The 22,578-nt window shown below is 36.6% G+C and overlaps 1 protein-coding gene across 2 annotated transcripts in view; it reads right to left on the reverse strand.

The window, feature by feature from the left end:
* The window catches only part of thraa (thyroid hormone receptor alpha a), a 40,608-nt gene extending 19,474 nt beyond the window's left edge, over positions 1-21,134 (reverse strand). For both annotated transcript variants that reach the window (XM_067417970.1, XM_067417955.1), the window contains exon 1: positions 20,865-21,134. The gene's annotated coding sequence lies outside the window, so the exon portion shown is untranslated. The remainder of the gene's footprint in view (positions 1-20,864) is intronic.
* Between the last annotated feature and the right edge of the window lie 1,444 nt (positions 21,135-22,578).

Raw genomic sequence — 22,578 nt, forward strand, 5'->3', positions numbered from 1 at the left:
ACTTGCATGAGTCAGAGCAGCATGTAAGATTCACAAGGAGGCAGTGTGATGAGCGGGATGAAGGATTAGATTTATCCCTGACAGTGTGATTCATTTACTTGCTAGTGCAGAGCCGAGCCGACAAGAGGTGACAGAATGAGAGACTGACAACTGCAGTATGCATTCACTATGAAACACCTCATGGCCTTCAGTCACACAATATAAGAAAGCCCCTTGAGACCTATTGGACGCTTTAAAGCACACTCTGTTATGTATTTTTTAAATATTCCCTTTCATACAAGATCGTGTTTTAAAGGTAAAAGGATGTAAAAATGCTGCTGTTAAAAACAATGAACTGGTTTAACAGAAAGTTTCCACACTATATATGGTGACTAACTTAACCTATACATACAGTTTTTGAAAGTGAAAAAGAAGAAGTCGTTTTGTAATTTACAGTTAAAGAATGTCATTTGACATTCAATTCCCTTGCGTGACAATTCAAATATTTTCGTTGAAATAACTGTTACTTCTTTTTTTTCCCTTTTTTTTTCTGATCAATTATGTACATTAGGGTTTTATATTACATTGGATATTTATTGCATTTTTTTAATTGCATGTGTGCTACCATGATGGTCTTTAATATTTGTATGCATGACACTGTGCACCTTCTATATATTAGTGCTGTCCTCCTAAAAGCTGCTTGTGCTGAGCTTCGATTCATCACTGATGGTTGTCAGTATATCAAAAGGTTGGCAATTTAACATTATTTCAGCTATTAAAATACGGTTATTTACTGTAAATTGAAACATAAATCTGTATCTGTACTGTATTGAAACATAAATCTGTAAAACCTTAAATGTTGCTACTGTATTGTAACGTTAAAGTTCTGGCAACCACAACTGCTGTTTTTTTACCATAAGTTTTTCATTAGAATACCACGGTGTTGCGGTTCTAATAAAAACAGTAATAATGTATTTAATTTAGCAATTTGGGTAAAACCATCCTTGGAGAAGGAATGAGGACATATTTGTTAATCACTTTCGCATACAGCATAGCCTTTTTTCCCATCAGGTTACGGCGTTACGTAGCAAAATGCATAGAGCTGCATAAGTGCCTGAGTGGGATCATGTTAAGTTTGAATAAATATTGTAAAAGCCTCTCACGTTTTCACAATATAAAAGGAACATGTCCTTAGCTAACCTTGATCTGCCTACTAACCCTAAAGTAAATCTGCCATTGAGTTTTTTGTTTGCTAAGGATGCAAAGGACAAATCAGATTGTTGGCAGTAATGCAACACAAATCCAATGTTTGAATTTGTGCTTACAACAGCCCCTGAGTCCACAAAACACAGGCATTAGGTCCATGAAGTCCATGGCACAAGCCTTAGATTTAGGGGTTAGATGGGGTTCGACAGAGCTGTCAGGGAAGAAATGGATGACGTGGGGTAAAGGGAAATATATAAATGTAATCCACTGTATTTTCTTGCTCAAAACATTCTAGATCAGTTTATGGATCCTCTAGCAATGTCCCAACAGTTCCTGAGAGGTGAGCATGTGGTCAGGCCAAAAAAAAACAGTAAACTGTAAACATCAGATTCACAGCCAACATGTTCCATCACATACGGTAGCACTTCTACAAACCCCAGAGAAACACAAGCAGATTTTTCTTCATAAAAATAAACAACTAATGCTGAGGCCATTTAAAGGGCAATATCATTTCCCGGGGGCAAAAATCTGGCTGGTTCAATTTACACGAAATACAACTAAATGAACTATAAAAACATAGGTGACAAACAGCAGTGTCAAAGGGAGGATTGTTTCCTTATTTTACACCAAGAAATGCTCAACATGAGATGAAGACTCATTGATGTTTTATTTCACATGGAGCCTGTCGGTCGCCTCAAGGAGCAAACACGTTGAGATCACATGACCAGCTGAACGTTATCACTTCTCTACACTCAAACCATTACTGCACGGCAGCTGATGTCAAAGCTTTATCGGTTTTACTGAATAATAAAGATTGTTCCTTCTTAAAAGAGCCATAATGTTTTTCATCTTTCATTCTAAACTTGGTGGTGTAAGTTCAAACTAACTGGTTCACTTTGGTGTTTACAGTATTAAAGAGAAAGATACTGTACCAATAAAAATAAAATATCACAGCAGTCCTCTGCAGAGAACTTGATGCTTCACAAACCAACATGGATACACACTGAGTTCACATCACTTTTATTGTCTTAATAGCTACTTTTTCAGACAACAAATCTGTTTTTATATCATATTATATTGTGTACACTGCTTTACAGCTGAACTGTGGTGACAAATAAATGCGCTCCTTAAATGAAGCTCATCTGAAAGATCTGGAAAGTCTAATTCATTTTAGAAATTAGGTTTGTTTGTAAAGTTCAAATCAATGAACCATTCAAAAATAAATGATTCCCTAAAGAACTTGTTTTGTGCCAATCGGCAAGATTTGCCACTTGAAGTCGGGTGGAAGTAAACAACTGAGCTGTCAAGCTTCCTGTACGGATGCTCGCACTGTCTTTGCATACTTTATTACAGAAAAAGTGGATTAGAAGCAATATTTGTCAAATACACAGACATTTCAGACGTTTTCATAAAGCAACAAAAACACTTTTCATGTACTATAGTTCACCCAAATGAAAATTCTGTCTTCATTTACTCACCTTTTCTGAGCTTTTTATTGACAGCTTTGCGACTACCACTTTGAAGCTTCAAAAAGTTCATTAAGAGATTGTAAAACTAATCCATATGAATTGAGTGGTTTAGTCCAATTTTTCTGAAGAGACACAATCACTATCTAATGAACCGATTAAATTTAAGATGATTTATTTATGTATATAATCACTGATCAGTGAACTTAAACAGAAGCCCAATGAGGAGCTCGTAGAAGCTCGTACCTGCTTGATGAGCAAGAACAAAGCTCATTGGTTCTTGCAGAAACTCAAACATGCAACATAACACGAGATTGAACCTCACTGGTTCTCGCACATCAAGTGAACATGCTTGAGCTTCCGTTTAAAATAACTGAACAAAATAATAAAATAACTTTGTACAAAAGCCTAAATTCAATCTGTTCCTCACATAATGCGATCGTGTCTCGAATGGATTAGTTTTCCGATCACTTTATGACATATTTGAAGGGTCAAAGTGGTAGTTGCGTAGCTGTCAATGGAGAGTGCAGAACGGGCTCAGATTTTAGCTCATTATTTTCAGTTGTGTTCCGAAGTTTGGAACGACATGAGGGTGTCGCCCCCCCCCCTCTCCATGGAGCTCAAGGTGTGGCACTATCATAAATGTCACAGCACATAGTTATGTTGCCAACTTAACAGACACATGTCGCACTATAGCAGAAAGACAAACACATAGTTGTGAGGGAAAACAGGGAGGTGAGGGCATGAGAAACCTGACAAACACATAAATCACCCTGCTGGAATACATGCGATCTTCCTCTTTCACATTTACATGCAGACTCGCCTACAGTCTCGCAGGATCAACAATCTGAATGAGGTGAATGAGGGGGCAGAGGGAGGCCAGTGGAACGCGATCTGCTTCAATCTTCTGGTTACAGCGCTATCGCTGTAATGCAAAAGAGCTTTTTGGGGAGACGCAGGGGTCACAGCCTGTCCCTGGGGACATTTCCACTGCACCTGTGCCACTCTTTACACAAGCTGCCACTCTATACAGTCATTGACACTTCATACGCTCATGGCTCACAGCACCACACGTGCATTCAACATAGCGAACCATTCTGGGAAAGCCTTTCCAGGAAATGAGGGGTTTGTGCTTTTGTGTCGGCCGAATGTACACTGCACAAAGAAGCAGAAGTATACAAGAAAATGATGTCATCTGTTGGCAGTCATACAGAACTGTGAAATATTATATTTTTCTTTATAATATTTGGAATGGAATGATGGAAAGGTTATTTCAATGACACAATTACAAAATGTAGTTTTACACTACAGTTCAAAAGTTTGGGATCGGTAAGATTTGAAGTTATTCTGAAAAATTGTCTCACCAAGACTGCATTTATTTGTTCAAAAAATGAAATAATTTTTTTTTAAATATTTGTTTTCTATTTTAATATATTTTAAAATGTAATTATTCCTGTGATGGAAAAGCTTAATTTTCCATTACTCCAATCTTCAGTGTCACATGATTCCAATCATTAAAGCAGCACTTGGTAACTTTTGCTCTCGGGGTCCCCCTACAGTTGGGAAAAAGTATGTCTATTTAATGGTCGCGGGTGCGGGGCGGGTTGTAAAAATATATAAAGTTGTGTGGGGCGGGCCAAATAACGTCATAAAAGCGTCCCCGCGGGTTGGTGCAGCACTAACAGTTCCCCTGAACACTGCAGGAGGAGTTCACATGCAGGTGTTCTTCTGGCGGCGCGTGTGAAATGTCTTCATTCCAGGTACAGTCAGTGGTTTCAGCATGTCATATGAATATAATTTCATGGGTTTTATTTTTTTCAAACGCCAAATAATCGCGATGCTCACGTTTACAAGCTAGCGTCATTATAGTAGTCTATTGGTTAGCGTTTTACAGAATCTATATGATACTTCAGTTCAATGTTTGAGTGGTAGGTAATCACCATAGCAAGCAGGACAGCATCGGTCGGGCACGCCTCCTTCAGCTCACGCCAACGAGCAAACGCTGGTCCTCGTCCTGCCTTTAATCCCATCACTTTTTCGTTTCCTCTTATTGCTTTCCTCCAACAAAACCTTTTCTTTCTTATTTGTCTCTGCTGCTTCAGACATGACTATATTATCCGACGAACAAAGTTGGGCTCACACGTCCGAATTTAAGGAAGTGTGGGTGTTGGTGGAAGTGACGTATATGCCGTAAAGCAGTCGAATTTTGTAGTTCTTATTGTTCTCGGGTTACTACCCGAAACCCGAAAGTACGATTAAAAATAACGATACAGACCACGTCAAGCTATGGCAGACGTGTCATTCAACCTATTGTAAGTCGATGTATCATCACAAGAGTCTTGAAAATATATTATGAAGGTTGAAAAGTTACCTAGTGCTGCTTTAACATTCACTGTAAAGAAAAAATTCAGGTCTCCAATTGAAAATGTTCTAGTGACTGATCACATCTAACTTTTTTAGTTGCCCAAATTGAATTTCTGTGAATCAATTAAAAGAAATTCAGTTTAGCCAGCAGAAAAATTTAGATGTGATCAGTCACTAGAACATTTTTTAATTGGAGACCTGAATTTTGGTGCTTAATTTTTTTTAAAGCTGTGTATTTCTTTATTTTTTTTCAGGATTATTTAATTAGTATAAGCGTTAAAGTATATTTTAGGTGGAAATATTTTGTATCATTATAAATGTCTTACTAACACCCAAACTTTTGAATGGTAGCACAACTCCCACGAAAAAGAGGTAACCAGACCTTGCAATTTCAAGAGGCCCAAACCCTGCAACGGATGTCCAGTTCATGGCCCAGTTCAGTGGGGCCAGTTTTGTTGCTATCATTCATCACACAGCTTGTTCACACTTCTTCCATCTGGAAAATGTTTAGAGAGCATTCATGCCAAAATACTTCACATCACTAAACCAGGGTTGCCAACTTTTAAGGTCAGGTTGGAGTGATATCTTTTTTATTTTTTCCTTATTGTCCTATTTCCTATTTGTCCCTTTTCGATCTTGATTTAGTATCAATTCATATGTAGTATATAGCTTACTGTACATAAAAAGGAAAAATGAGCTTGTATGCACTATTTTAGCACTATTTTAAACGTTTCTTGGGTCAAATTATATGTGCTTACATTCTTGAATATTTACTTGTGTGCTTATATAAGTATAATCATTTACTAAAAATATTAGGATGCTAAAGTTAAAGTTATTAATGTTTTAAAATGTCATATTTAAAGAAATCTAGTGTTTCATCATATCTAAATATTAAAATGCAAGACTGCAATAATTTTCTGAGTGTAATGGCATTACAAATTAACATTATAATTTTTAGCCACAAAATGACTCTAATTTGTCTCTTTGAATTGAAATTCTCTATTTTAACCTTAATTACTACACAAATTGTTATAAAAATAATACAAATATTAGAAGAAATATATTTAAAGTGGTCAGCATGAGAGCGTGCTAACACAGAGCTTAAAAGCGTGTCTCACACCAAATGCGTGAGAGTTGGTAGCCCTGTAAACAAGCTGCCAAACTACTACATCCTGTCTGGACTCAACATTCCATGTTCCCTCCAACAGTTTAATATGAAATACAATAGAACTATAGACTTTACACTCACATCTAGGGATTCAACAGGATGCATAAAGCTCTGCTACAATTATATGTGCCAGCCACTCTTAAACATGCACTCTTTAAGGGACAGTGATCTTTAAGAGATCCTCCTTAATATTGACTAAGAAATAATTTAGTACTAACAGCCCATCTTTAGAGTCATTCTATTTTATATTTTTTAAAATACAAAAGATACACTCTCCATCTGTTTCATATTGGTTTTCATATACAGGGGTGTAAAAAAAGTATTTAGTTTTCCCACTTAAAAAGATGAGAGAGGGCCTGTAACTTTTATAGGTACACTTCAACTATGAAAAATCCAGAAAATCGTTGGGGATCATTGTCATGCTGAAAGACCTAGTTAGTTTCATCTTCAATGCCCTTGCGGATGGAAGGAGGTTTTTACTCAAAATCTCACGATAAATGGCCCCATTTATTCTTTCCCTTACACAGATCAGTCGTCCTGATCCCTTTGCAGAAAAACAGCCCCAATGATGAAGCATGATGTTTGTCCCCCCCATGCTTCACAGTAGGTATGGTGCAACTCAGCAACATTTATTTTTGTAGGTGACCAAATTTTCCACCATCATTTGCAAATAAATTATTTAAAAATCAAACAATGTGATTTTCTGGATTTTTTTTCTCATTCTGTCTCTCATAGTTGAAGTGTACATATGATGAAAATTACAGGCCTCTCTAATCTTTTTAAGTGGGAGAACATGCACTATTGTTGGCTACATAAATACTTTTTTGCCCCAATGTATGGCTGAGAATATAACTTGAATGCCCCATTTCTTATGGAGATGACATGATTCCTCTGCAATCTTTTTAATAGTTTTTCTATTTAAATATGTGCACATTATAATCTTTGACTGCTGTGCCACATCTCACAGCTTTTTTAACGTGTCGCACATGTGCCTTCTTTTCCATTTGTGGCTCTGCATACTATAACGCACGTCGTTCTGTTTGATCATCCCTTTATGCCTGTAACTCAGATGTCAAAAATGTTGTCTAATTGAACAGATAGTGAAACTAAAGTGCTTCAATCTCCTCATGCAGGCCGATGAAGACAACAGCCCAGACAACATTGCTGTGTGAAAGGGACTATTGAGCAAGCATGAGTGGAAGCTACTAATGATCAATGTAAAAAAAATAAAAAATAATAATAATAATAATAATAACTGCTTGACATCTGTGTGGCATGGAGTCAAACAACTTGTGGCCCCTCTCAGCTGTTATTCCACTCCATGATTCTTTAACAACATTCCACAATTCATTCACATTTCTTGGTTTTGCTTCAGAAACAGCATTTTTGATATCACCCCACAAGTTCTCAATTGGATTAAGGTCTGGAGATTGGGCTGGCCACTCCATAACATTAATTTTGTTGGTTTGGAACCAAGACTTTGCCCGTTTACTAGTGTGTTTTGGGTCATTGTCTTGTTGAAACAACCGTTTCAAGGGCATGTCCTCTTCAGCATAGGGCAACATGACCTCTTCAAGTATTTTAACATATGCAAACTGATCCATGATCCCTGGTATGCGATAAATAGGCCCAACACCATAGTAGGAGAAACATGCCCATATCATGATGCTTGCACCTCCATGCTTCACTGTCTTCACTGTGTACTGTGGCTTGAATTCAGAGTTTGGGGGTCGTCTCACAAACTGCCTGTGGCCCTTGGACCCAAAAAGAACAATTTTACTCTCATCAGTCCACAAAATGTTCCTCCATTTCTCTTTAGGCCAGTTGATGTGTTCTTTGGCAAATTGTAACCTCTTCTGCACATGCCTTTTTTTTAACAGAGGGACTTTGCGGGGGATTCTTGAAAATAGATTAGCTTCACACAGACGTCTTCCAACTGTCACAGTACTTACAGGTAACTCCAGACTGTCTTTGATCATCCTGGAGGTGATCATTGGCTGAGCCTTTGCCATTCTGGTTATTCTTCTATCCATTTTGATGGTTGTCTTCCGTTTTCTTCCACGTCTCTCAGGTTTTGCTCTCCATTTTAAGGCATTGGAGATCATTTTAGCTGAACAGCCTATCATTTTTTGCACCTCTTTATAGGTTTTCCCCTCTCTAATCAACTTTTTAATCAAAGTACGCTGTTCTTCTGAACAATGTCTTGAACGACCCATTTTCCTCAGCTTTCAAATGCATGTTCAACAAGTGTTGGCTTCATCCTTAAATAGGGGCCACCTGATTCACACCTGTTTCTTCACAAAATTCATGACCTCAGTGATTGAATGCCACACTGCTATTTTTTTGAACACACCCCTTTCAACTAATTCAACTAATTGCCCAATTGTACAGCCTTAAGAGCGTGCATATCATGAATGCTGGGTCTCATTTGTTTTCTGACAATCTACTGAACCTACTGGTAACTTGTTTGCCACGTAGCAATAAAACATATACGAAAAACCTTGATTATCTGGTTAGTCACATTGTACTGCTATTATTTTGAACAATACTGTATATATATATATATATATATATATATATATATATATATATATATATATATATATATATATATATATATATAAATATATATATATATATATATATATATATATATATATATTATAAATGTAATTTATATACATATAAATAAATGTGCAAGAAAAACAAAACACAAATTATGTTGTGTCATTTCAATATTTTTTGCAGAATTCAAAATTCTCTTTACAACCACTTCCTTTCTCCAGTGGCAGTTAAACTGGTTTCTGCTTCACCAACACCAAACGTCAACAAGTGGGTGTTACTTGTTGATCAAATAAATCATAAATTCCCAAGAACAGCTATATAAAACTTACAAGATAATTTTAAATCTGTGAAATGACTGCCATAACTACACATATTTTAGATATACATAATGCGAACATAATGACTTAGAAATTTCTGTTTTTTCAAAAAATTCCCTACATAAGTTGGTGATTCTTCATTATTAAATATCTGAGGAGAGGAATATGAGGAATCATTCTAGAACATATTTATTTACAATCATAGATCAGCTTAGAATGCTGCTGCTCGAATTTTAATATATTGATTTAATTCAACCTTTTTAGTTGCAAACAATTTTGTTGAGTTCAGTTGACATAATGTTGATCATTACATCAACTTTTTATTATCTGTGTGTAATGTAAACTCTGTGTTAATTGATTGTAGATTGTAGATTGTAGATTGTAGTAACTTAAGGATGTTGTCTTGATAACTTGCATACTGGATTTCTAGTATGTAAAAAATAATGGAGTAATTCTTCCATGAAACCACTGTATGTTAAATGGAGAAATGTTGACTTTTTGGCACAAAGATTTTAGGATGGACTTTTTGGGATAAGCTGCAATTCTAAACACTAAAAGAAATTCAAACTTTTATTTTCCGTAACAATGCCTAAAATGTATCAAAAGTAACAGAAAATACATTTATAATGTTGTAATAATAACATTTTATGAGTGAAAATATCTGCACTGTAAAAAAATATTTATAAAATAATGTTACCTGGTTGCCTTAAAATTTTGAGTTCATTGAATTTAAAATGTTAAGTTAATACAATGAACTTTTTTGAGATTCGACAATAACCTTTATTAAAAGATTATTAAAAGATTTTGTAAGTATATTGGGTAATTGTGTGTGTTTTATTTCTGATGACGCAGTGAAACATGCCAAATGATTTATCAAATTTTTTTATGTGGTTCAGATACAATAATATTTTGAGTTTCTATTTATTAAACACATTTCCTTCATTGTATCAACTCAAATTTTGAATTTCAATAAACTCAAGATTTTAAACCAGGTTACTTACTTTTTTAAGATAAACCAACAAAACCAACAAAAAATGTTTACAGTGCACTGTCCAAGCCTGCAGTTTCCCTCTCATTTACTGAAGCTTTCGCGCCTCGATCGCCCCCCGGTGACCGGTCCCAGTATAGCCGCCCCTCTGTGATTTCTAATGGACGCGAGGCAAACTAAATAATAAAATTACACTTCAAAAATTTCCCCCCAAAGGTAGTTTATGTCACTGAAGGCAGTTATCATCACGATGATTTCATTTCAGGTGTTCGTTTTAAAAATAAGTTTAGTTTGAGTTAGTTATTTGATGCTATAAAAACGGGGGGTGTGACGTCATGATTGACAGCTGAGACTGACGGCTTCTCTGAGTGAAGTTGTCACTGAGGCACTAACAGACTTTTTTCGAAATTTTTGGGGGCAGATTAGAGCTTTAGCTTTAATTTCTACATTTCCTTAACTGTTTATTTCACACCAACATAATTAATTGTTCTGCATCTGCGAGAGTGTGGGCGGGCTTTTGATATCGCGACTGTACTTCCTGCTCTACTTCCTGCGCTCTACTGCGCAACTCCGGTCCCGAAATCACTACTGCGCAGACTCGGTCCCAAGATGTCCGCACCGTGCAAGGCTGCCTGAAAGCTTCAAATATGGCAAGCGGAAACGGATGATGTCGAGTCGTCCATATTTTTTTACGGTCTATGATGCTAAGTGAAAATAGTGATATGTATACACCATATAAAAGTAGCAGTTCTCTGCAATATAAATATTGCATGTAATTTATACTTTATTTTGACATGTACATGCTATTTGCACCTCAGTATTGTTGTCGGATGCAATAATAATATAGTGGAAATTATGATATTTATTTAAATTATTAAATGGATGCCGCCATAAAGGGTCACTAAAAGCCCTCTCTACCTATCCTAACCCTACCCAATAAATGTTTTTTATTATTATTAAACATTTTGTTTGGCACTTTATTTCCACATTTAGAACATTTTCTTATTTTTTGTTGTAAGTAAATGCCTTTCTAAGGTGATTTGTGATGAGAAAAGAAAGAAAAGCAAGCTTTGCAAAAGCTGGATTTAAACCTGTGTAGATCACGACAAAACAATGATTGATTAAACACTGATTGCACCAGAGAAGATGTTAAAACACAAATGTTTTTTTTAAATGTTGTTTGGCACAGCAAGGCATTGTTAGGCTGAGCGAATAGGACTTCTCAACAAGGCAAGCTATTTGCACTTGGTGTGAATAGACATGCCGTTTAATTAATGTCCACTGCAAAAGACACCAGGACTTAAATGTTTATTAGGCATTTTGGAAAGAATAGGATGTGAAGAATAGGGAAAGAAATTACATATCAATTCCTACGAAATATGAGATATTATTATGAAAATGTTTCCAATTATTACTTCCACTATTACACTTCTTTTCTTATTACATGTTACACTAAGAATACATTAATATGTAAATTAGATCCAGCGTAAAGATGCATTACATTGAAAGGGAAATCTAATATAGCCATTTTACCCACATATTTCATAAAGTAAAATGGTATATCAATGCATAATCATCTTTAAACAATATTTGTTTTTAAAAAATCCTGAAACCTAAAATAAATCCAATTGTTTTTGCCAATACATATTATGTCATTTTATTTTTTAAACAACTGAGGTCCTGGTGTCAACTGCAGAGGACATATCATAACTGATTAATAAAATTATTTTTTTTCACAAAAACCAAATTCCATTTGTTTCTTATGCTCTAAACAATGTAATCTGAAGAAAAAAAATACCAAATAAAAATTAGGATACCAGGAGGATATCATTTTTATGTCCCACATATATCAAATTATGTCTATAGCAGATCATTATTTGTAGAGACCAAAACAGTGTTGCCAACACGTCGCATATTGACGCTTGCAGGACCGTTTACTTTTTAAGGCAACGGGCACCCCTTTACCATAATTTTTCTATGCTTAGGGTAGTCCATTGATTTCAGTTGTTTGCCCAATGTGTCAGATCAAAACACATTTAATTCTATGTTTAATCCACTCCTACCCTAAACTAACCCATTTCTAAACAATTTAAAACACATAATAACAAAATGATAAATTAAAATACAGTCTCAAGTATTTATTGCAAAAACTGACCAAAAAATAGTATAAAAATATGAACTCATGTTGCATTCCAAATCTTCTTTCGATATCTTTATGTGAAGAAAAATTTAAATTCTGTCATTAATTACTCACCCTCACATCTTTCAACACCCGTAAGACTGTTAATCTTTGGAACACTTGAAGATATTTTTGTTGAATCCGATGGCTCAGAAAGGCCTTCATTGACACCAATGTCATTTCCTCTCTCAAGACCCATAAAGGCACTAAAGACGTCGTTACAAAGCCCATCTCACTACAGTGGCTCTACCATCATTTTATGAAGCGACGAGAATAGTTTTTGTGCACAAAACCCCCCCTAAATAACAACTTTATTCAACAAATTATTGTCTTCCGTTTGGGCCTGGGACGTGAACTCACGAAGCAGATTCATTCAGGTGTCGAACGACATGAGGGTGAGTAATTAATGACAGAATTTTGATTTTTGGGTGAACTAAACCTTTAATGTTTTAATGTTTTAATTGCTGAAATGATGATCCCAATACTCCGTGAATGCACACACAAACTCAGTCATATCATTCAAAAGATACACCGACTCTTTAGCATGGCGCAAACAGTCATAAGACACACGAGACCCAATGACATTTCACAATCAAAGCTATTGTAATGATGCAATTGGTCACAAAACATAAGAGAGCCAATGCAATTTCACTATTAAAGCTAACGTAATGTTTCTTTGGGAGACCATTTTTAAATGTGTGCATGATCTTTGGATCTTTGGGGATTTTCTTCACACAAATAACCATTTGGCCTCTAAACACATGGAATATATTTACTGTTTGAATAAAGAGTGCCTGCAGTCATATCTGCCTGTTATATGTGTTTTATATCATATAATACACAAATTGGTTGGTTTAGGGATGGGGTTGGTTTATGTGTTCAAACGTGTCATACATAGCATAAATAGCGTAAATAGCATAAACAAAATGATTCTGGTTGATTAATATGAGAATCACACTCCAACATGTCATAGTGGCAAAATCATAAGCCAAAATATAATTTAATCATGACAATAACATTTCCATGCCCAACACATCTGTATGACGGCAACGTTTTTTGCATTGAAATCAACGGAGTACCCTGACAAATGACGGTAAAGGGGTACCCTGTGCAAAGTGACACCGAGGGGTCCTGACCAAGCGTTTATACTTTGAGGAGTTGGGAGTGTTTTCAGATGATAACTGATAAATAGCTGTTAAGCTGTTGATAGTCTCAATGTCAGACCTCTGTGGTTTAGAAACAGACACTCACTGGCCATTAGTTTTCATAGGGCCATATCTGTCACTGACTTACAATTACAAACTCTAGGGGTGCCTGGGTCTTAACAAATTTCCTCAGGACAAAAATATGCATTGATATGCAAAATAGTGATGGATCTTGGAGAAAGGAACCAATTGCGATGACTTCGCGATATCACCATGCACTTTAAACGTGCAGTATGCAACTTTTGGCCACTAGGGGTCACTCATTCAAAATAATAACAACAGACGTACTTTGATGACGTCGGGAAAGTGCGTGGGCTCATGGGAGTTGTTGTCATTATTGCCACTGTCAACCAGCGAATCTGGCATCTCCAGCAGAAAACATGTTCACTGACAAGGTAATTGTTACATTACATCTCTATTATTGTTAAGTTTAGTTACGGCTTTTCACTTTATGTAATGTCAATCTAATGAAATAGCAGCGAGCTACCGTTACTTAACAAACTTATCAGTAACGTTAGATAATGTGCGAGACAGAATGTTGTGCGGGCGGTCGCTATGCCAACATACCTATAAGTTGGTAGGCTATGTTGACAAATTAACCGCGCATCATAATTTGAGTTACTCAAATTATAGATATATTGACATGGCATCCGCGATTGTCGAACATTCTGTATATCAACTCTTCAATAAGGAAATAAATTTCAATTTAGTTTATCATTACCAACATAAAACAGTAAATGAGAGAACCAGGACCAGCAATACGTTGTTCATTGGAACACGCGCTGTGTCGCTCCCCACGTTCATCAATCATTCTAATAAACATTTATTTTGGAACTCAGAGATATATGAATAAGTAGATCATTATTAAATAGATATTATATGTAGCTAGTATTAACATATGATAAAAGTGACGGTCACCTTATATTAATTGACCAAGATAGTGGCATATTACCTTATGAAGCTAACGTTACTTTCTCCAGCTACATATAAAACCAATAATAGCTAGTCCATCTGCGTTTTACACATGACATCATCGTGTCACCAAATATACGGATAGAAATACTTTTGAATCAGTTTTTAAAAAAATAGCTCTTTCAGTCTCCAAAAACAGAGAATCCGCCTGTTTGAAAAGCCGATACAAAATGTATAACATTACGTATTCAGCTAAACGCGTCTCACTGTGGTCAAGATCGCTATGCAATATGCAAACATACAGCATGTTATGATTATATGATTATTATGTTAGCTGAATGGTTACTTAAATGACCTGTTTATTAAAACGCAAGCGAGATCAGCATCTCTCTACAGTCCGAGCTTGTCACGAAGATTTCGCCATCTTTCAAAGGCTTCTCCAAGGTTTACACGTCTATTGCTTCTTCTACTGTCCCAAAATCTTCTCGGGTCATTTTTTTCACCCGTACGTTTGCGCTTTGTTGAGCTGGCAAAACGTACAGGCAAAGAGTAGTCATGATCCATTATCATACAGACTTTTTTATACGGGGGTTCCCCTTATACTGTCTGTCAGTGCTCCTCTTTGAGTTTGGCGGTTCCGCCCATAGATATCTATGGTTCCGCCGAGTTCGCAGGAAGCAAGACACAAACGTGGATATGACGTGAAAGACTGGCGACATAACGGAAATAAAGACACGGTCCGTGTCTTCGAATTAAAATATTAATTTCTCTGGATTTAGAAGTTAATTGGAACTGTCGGGATAATGTAAACACACAACTTTAAAAAATATATAACATAGATATAGTGATCTTTTATATTTTTAATGCTGAAACATTACATATTGTGCCTTTAAACAGAGAAACACATTTCCCAGCTAATAATACAGGGTGAAATAAATGAAAATAATAATAAATAAAATTAACTGAAAAGGATAAAGAATAAAAGATTAAAAGCACTGAACACCAAACCAAGTAAAACTCTATGTTTTTTCAAAGGCAAAAGTCTCAAAATTCATCACAGTGGCTGTGATCAAAACAAAGGCTTTTTTGAGATTCAATAAATATGCTGTCAATCGATTAAATTAATTTGATAAATTAAATCGCGATCAATCGCACACTTGTAATGAAATTAAGCATATACGCCATTTATCTTGTTTAACACAATCAATTTGTCACCATTTGCTTATTCAACAAGTAAACGATTAGATTGAAGGGCGATTCTTACAAAATTAGATTTTCTGCAAGCTTCAAGGCCCTTTCGGAGAATCCAAAAGCACACCAAATAACCAAATGATATAAGGAGTCCATATATTATATTATAAATGTACACTGTGAGTTCTGTAATGTTTTTTATGGGTGTATGGGATATGTACCAGGAGATGCCAAAAAACTCCTAAAATCAACAGCCTTGACCTGACTACATAAACCTACAATTGCTAAACACGGGGTGTAACAATACTATAATGTCTAACAATATGATGCATCGGTGAAACTCATTAAAAATCGAGACTGTAGGCTATTTATATATTTAAGAGACACATTTGATTTAACACTCTTCACATTTTCACACAGTGTCTGAACTGTTCACTTAAATTAAACGTTTTTTTAAGCCTAACAAATGTTGAAATTTACATTGCTTTCAGTTACTGTAATGTTGAATTACTCATTAATTAAATGAATCAGTTTCATAGAGACATAGTAAGCTACCAGTAGCCTATAAATAGTGATATCCCAGCTAACAATTTTAGGTTATAAGAACGTTTCCCTAACGTTCCCATTAAATTCTAAAAATGTTTTTGAATGTTCTAGGAACGTTGAAATGTCCAGTCTGTGGAACGTTGTATTAACGTTCTCATTAGGTTCTAAGAACGTTAAATAACCTTCTTATAAAGGGTGTGGAGTATGATCAAATAAAATATTCCTGTTTTCTTCTTTAATGTACTTGCTTTTGTTTATTGACATCTTATTCTTTCTTAAAAAAGCTAAACCCACTTTTATAATTGACTTTTATATTTATATTACATTTATACTTAATACATAATTAGTTTACTAGATTTTTCTTCTGATTGTAAAAAAATAAATATATACACGAAAATAGCATTTAAGTGTTGTTAAGTTGTCTCTGGATATACAAATTATGTATCTGAAGTTTGAGAAAAAAGCCGTATGACTAATTTGTAATGACTAATTGACTAAGACTTTTTTTAATGTAGTAACGTTTTTAAAACGTTCCACTAACAATGTAAGAATTACGTTTTATAGCTAACGTTTTTAGAACGTTTCTCAATAGCAAATAACGTTGGCACAATGTTCTAATAACGTTATGGCAAGAACGTTTTTTGATAACTTTGAGAGAACTTTCAGAGAACGTTAGCCAACGTTCTGAGAACGTTCCCTGTTAGCTGGGATGGCCATTACAACAAATATTGAATAAAAATTATCTTTAATTTGTTTCTACATTAATTTGGAGAGTAGCTGAGAAATCATTACAATATAAAAATATTAAAATCTCAGATGTTTAATTACAGAAACAATGTGTGATTGATTATTTTACATTTTGTTTTTGTAATTGCTGGGAAACATGCATATGAAATACCACTTATATAAACTCTATATTCATGCAAGCCCGTGGTTATATTAAAAGTTTTAAATAAACCAGATTAACTTAACACAGCTTTTATGTTGACCACCCGACAAGTACGTGTTAGGCATCATCTGTTGCTATTGGTGGGATCCATCATGTCCGACATGCTTCAGGCACGTAAATAAATGACTGCTAAACTATACCAAGGAGCTGAATCGGTTTACTCAGAAACCCGCTGCAAATAGAGCACTAAAAATAAAGTACTACAAATAGAACACAAACAGGGTACCATTTTGTATCGTGAGCTTCAACAACTGTTTAAAACACAGAGGAATAACTCAAACGTACATTTTGTTCAGACGGTACAAGAGCGTGAAGCAGGCAGCTCGCTCCCTCATATGACCTAGTGCGCGCTCCCGAGACTCTGCCGCTCTGACGTCGACATATGATGAATGCAGAAAGGGACGTCAGCTGCGCTGTTATGCAACTGAACTATTTAACTAGCTTGCTCGTTCTTACAAGCGCACAGTGTGCAGGACCCCGCAAATGCAGGACCCGGCGTCCCACAGGTCACATCGGCCCACGAATCGCGCCGCAGTGTCTCCCTACTTGTAAATAGTGTGTCCTCTGTGTCTGAAGCAGAAACCTGAGGATGACTGGAGCTGACGGACTGCATTTCGCATATGTTCCACAGTCTAGGTTCTTTAAGGACGCGCGATCCCATCGTGCACTGAATTATTTAGCCCCTCGCGACCATGCATGCTAGCACGATTATGAAATTTGGGCGTAGGCTACAAAGTTACTATATGGTTACAAATAATTTCGATTGACGATTTAATTGTCACTCACATTACAAAGCCACCATGCATTATATTTGCAATCACAAAGTTCCTACAACGATTTTGTAAACAAATGTTGAATAGGGATAGAATGGTTAATAATAGTTAGGCTATAAATAGTAGCCTATGAAAATATTTTCTCTGTCCACTTTAGAAAATGGACAATTCTGGAATATTGCAGAATTCATAAAAAATTATTCAAACGTGGACATAATTATTTTTTTTTTAATCAATGAGCCCTCATAATCAAAAAATAACTTCCCGTTTCTGAGAAGTCAGAGCAATCAGAGCAATAGCAAACCACAAAAATTCAATTCTCAATGGATTTTTTTTTTAACGTCCATATCATGCTAAAAGTAATCACCTGATTATTGTAATAATGTATTATTATTATTATTATTATTATTATTATTATTTCATAACTGGGGGATATTTCAGAAAGCTGTGTTATGTGACATACCTGGGTATGTTTAAGGTAACCAAAAACATTGGTAACTTTCAGGGTATGTAAGTGATAGCAACTCACTCTCTGAACATAACCTGCTTCAAGGTTTAGTTTGAGGTATTCAGGTGCATGTTATATAATTAATATAGCTTAGTTATATTCACTTAGGCAAATTTGTTATATAGTTACAGTTATATAATATACAATTAATAAGCAATTATTATGGCAATAAATGCATTTAGATTAAATAATTGATCCGCTGGCTGGCTGAGGTTTAGCAACAGTAGCCTACAACAAATGAGTAATTAATACATTTTGATTCCAATTCTGAGTTTATATGAGTTATTTTTTGTCAACATCACCTGCTGTGGATTATCACTGAATGTTGAACTGCAGTTTTCTCCAAAGAGAGCCTTTAAATTCAAGCCTTGTAAAACTGCACTGCTGTATGATGAACCTCTATCAAGGTGAAATGATTGATTTATTCCTAGCCATCCACGAATAAACTGCCAAAACTCATCAGAAGGTAAAAAGTCCACTAAAGGTAGTAAAGCCAAGGACAAGTCATTCAACATGGACCTTCAGTACAGCGCTCTGTGGAATAGGCTAATTATTCTGATTGGTCAATTTCTGCAAGGTCAGTTTTTTTCTGAATAATGATGGCTGCTCAGGGCAATGCTGTATAATGGACCCCTCATCCTGGAAACCTGTTTCCTACACAGCTGAGCTCTTGTTCTCAACAAGTTAATACATGTTAAACCATCATACATATTAAAGGGGGGGGGGGGTGCTGTTTCATGCATACTGAGCTTTTTACACTGTTAAAGACTTGGATTCCCATTGACAAAGTTTCAAAAACTAATGTTGGATGTTTGATGGAGTATTTCTGTGTTAAAAATACTCCTGGTTTCTCACAAGTTTCGGAGAGTTTTTTTCGAGTATGGCTCGGCTTGACATTAATAGAGCGGAAGGTCCTATATGGGCCGTACGGGCTCTTCTCCCGGTAGGGTGCGCGCGCGCCTGACTAGAGCGAGAGAGGAAATGCACGCCCATAAACACTCTCTCGGGTGCAGATCCAGTCATCATTATAGTCCGCGCCGCGCTCCACTTTATTCCTATGGGTGACGTCGAGCGACTTCAAGGCTTCAGCACAGCATTCCGGGAAGGCAGCGCTGCATTTAAACCGATTTGAACGCAGAAATGAAGGGAAGCGTAAAATCAACATCGCTTAAGTTGCGTCACAAAGGGGATCTCCACTGTTCACTGCTGTCAGGACTTCACCAAATCATACCAAAGAAGTGTGTTTTTGACGGAGCGGTCCCAGCGATAAAGGTTCGGTCCTGCTTTGGAAGCAGCCGGTGAGTAAAACTGCTTCAAATGTCTATGCTGTTGGCTATCGTCACGTGAGTAACGTCAATGCTCGGGACATGCTAGCTGGCAACATAGGATTCCATTCATTATGCTAAGCTAAGCTAGCGGCGACCCTGCCAAACTAAAACAATGCATGCACTGAGACAAAAATGCATTTGCCCACATATCTAAATGCAGGAAAGAAGTTGAATAAGCCCTATTTCTAAAAACGGTAGAGTGTTCCTTTAATATATAATGTTGTATATTATATAACTGTAACTATATAACAAATTTAGTTATATTAATATAACTATATTAAATAACACATATATGAATACCTTAAACTAACCCTGGAAGCAGGTTGTTCAGAGAGTGAGTTGCTGTGTGAACTAACATAACCTGAAAGTTACCACTGTTGTTAGCTGTTAGTTAGAACCGAAAGTTGAGGTTATACACTTACTCTTAAACATACCCAGGTATGTAACATAACCTGCTTTCTGGAATGCCCCCCCCCCCCCCCCCAATCCCACAAATACAGTCCTATAAGGAGAAAGAAGAAGAAAACACATATTTATAATATTAACTTCTCAAATTATACATTTGTTTATTATACAAGAAACTGGCTTTATTTATTCCTCCTTAAAAACTCCACAAAGAGTACTCTCAGGATAATCATATTAAAGGATGCTTTGCATCTACAAGATTGCAAACCTCTCGCGTTAATAAAACACAATTTCAACCTAATTTAATTTCACGTGAACAAAAGCCTATTTATTGTGCTTGAAAGGTTGTAGGCTACATCACAAAATAGACCACGTCAGAGTGATACAAAACTCTTAGGCTACTGATAATTCTTAACTGTACAGCAGGCTACCGTATATTATCCTTCACGAATGAAATGTTTCTACATATGGCACCAGGGTGGTGAAACAAATCGCTCGCCAGCGCCAATTCTCTCGAGTGTAATTAACTGCAGGTACATTTCATAATGGTCATACACTGTTCACGTCTCTGTTTTACAAGAACCGGAACTAGTTAACTAGTCGTTTTCTGTTTATGCTAAACAGAACTTTGTAAGTAGCACTCACTTGTGTCCTCTTATGCCGCGTGCAAAGTGCAGATCTTTAAAACATGCACAGCAGCGCGCCGACGGCGCAGATGTTTTACAGCTCTGCGCTTTCGTGCGCACCATAAGCGGACGCCTCTGAAGTGAGAAGCTCACGACAGCTGACCAAAGGACAACAGGACAATTACTCACCCACTTCCTTATGAATAAAGACAGCCTGCTTCCAAAAAGCGAAATGGTACACCGAAGTCCCACCTAGCTCCTTAACGAGTCGTCTTCGTCGCGAATGGCTGTTCAGCGCGTTGCGATACGATTACAAACCACTAAGAACTAGTTAAAATAGCATACATTCGGAATATATCCACTTGGAAGCAGTTAGTATATAATTTGTTTGGTTGTGTGTGAAAACGATAATGTTTCGGCTGCCACGACAGGAAAATGCACGAGCTTTACTATAATCGCTCCGCCCCTTTACTGTAAGGAAGAGCTGATGGTATAGAAGTATGTGATTATATCAAATGCTGCTCTCTACAGGTTCACAACAGCGTAAACCTTTTAACTCTATGTGAGATGAATGACCCTGTATGTATGTAACATGTGACAGCTGTGCCAATGCCCACAGATCTCGAAATTGCATTTTTGTGACCTTGCAGCATGTTGCTAGTTCAAACCTCTTATTTAGCCTACCATGATAAGATTTTTTTTTTACAGATAGGGCTTACATTTTCCTATTCAGTGATCAAAGGACAATTCAATTGAACACATTTGATGTTAACTGTATTTATTGTAGGTATATATATATATATATATATATATATATATATATATATATATATATATATATATATATATATATATATCAGGCATAACATTATGACCACCTTCCTATTGACAGCTCTGACCCACGAGGCATGAATTCCACTAGACCCCTGAAGGTGTGCTGTGGTATCTGGCACCAATATGTTAGCAGCAGATCCTTTAAGTCATATAAGTTATGAGGTGGGGCCGCATGGATCAGACTTTTCCGAGATCGTCAACACCTCAAACTCGTTGTTGTGCTCTTTAAACCATTCCTGAACCATTTTTGCTTTGTGGCAGTGCACATTATCCTGCTGAAAGAGGTCACAACCACCAGTGAATACTGTTTCCATGAAAGGGTGTATGCTACAATGTTTTGGTAGGTGGTACGTGTCAAAGTAACATCCACATGGATGGCAGGACCCAAGGTTTCCCAGCAGAACATTGCCCAAAGCATCACACTGCCTCCGCCGGCTTGCTTTCTTCCCATAGTGTATCCTGGTGCCATGTTTTCCCCATAAGTGACACACACACTCACCTGGCCATCCACATGTTGTAAAAGAAAACATGATTTATCAGACCAGACCAACTTCTTCCATTGGTCCGTGGTCCAGTTCTGATGCTTGAGTGCCCGTTGGCTCTTTCAGTGGTGGACAGGGGTCAGCATTAGCACCTGACTGGTCTATGCAGCCCCATACACATCAAACTGCAATGAACTGTGTATTCTGACACCTTTCTATCAGAACCAGCATTAACTTCTTGAGCAATCTGAGCTACAGTTGCTCGCCTGTTTGGACCACATAGGCCAGCCTTTGCTCTCCCTATGCCTCAATGAGCCATGACCCTGTCACCGGTTCTCCACTGTTCCTTCCTTGGACCACTTTTGATAGATACCGATATGAGTTAATTGTCTGATTGGTGTTTGCACAGGTCGTTGAAATGGTGTCATTGCCATCTTAATCAAGACAAGGGAAGAAAGGGTTGAGATGGAGGGCAACTGCTCTTACACCGATGGGCTGCAGAGTGATGCTGTGTTTAATACTAATGTGGTTGCTAACGGATTTAGTTTTCAGCCATTCAAAAGAAGGTGTTAATGTTTTCATCTTAT

This window comes from Pseudorasbora parva, chromosome 2 (genome assembly GCF_024679245.1).
Source record: "Pseudorasbora parva isolate DD20220531a chromosome 2, ASM2467924v1, whole genome shotgun sequence".
Taxonomy (NCBI): Eukaryota; Metazoa; Chordata; class Actinopteri; order Cypriniformes; family Gobionidae; genus Pseudorasbora; species Pseudorasbora parva.